We start from the raw sequence: 424 nt of genomic DNA, 5'->3' as shown, positions 1-424 counted from the left end.
CTTCACTAAAAAAGGCCCAATCTAGACCTATGGTGCAAAATATGTTATTTTCTCCTTGGAGAAAAACAGTATGCAGGAGTAGCAATCTGCTGGCTATTTTTGTTTCACCAGTGGGTTACAAGCTGCTGAACTCCCACTCACACAATCCGGGTTATTTTCACCTAGCGTCGTCTTTATGTGGTTGAGGCATGTTATCCCCTAGCCTGTTACAAACAAATATATCTGTAAAACTGCATCTACAACCATGTAACTTGCCAAGGAGTAGCTAGGCTACAAATAATAGTTAGTTTGAAATTTTAACTTGTTTATTTTAAAAATTGTCTTTAAAAAACAAATATTTAAAGTAAATTATAAAAAAGTAAATACAATAAATAATACCATAAAATAGGCTTTATTTGAAAAATTAAAATAAATTTACACATAG

The sequence above is a fragment of the Leiobunum rupestre genome, chromosome 8 (genome assembly GCF_980474605.1).
Source record: "Leiobunum rupestre chromosome 8, qqLeiRupe1.1.hap1, whole genome shotgun sequence".
In the NCBI taxonomy this organism is placed as follows: Eukaryota; Metazoa; Arthropoda; class Arachnida; order Opiliones; family Sclerosomatidae; genus Leiobunum; species Leiobunum rupestre.
This window is presented reverse-complemented; position numbering follows the sequence as displayed.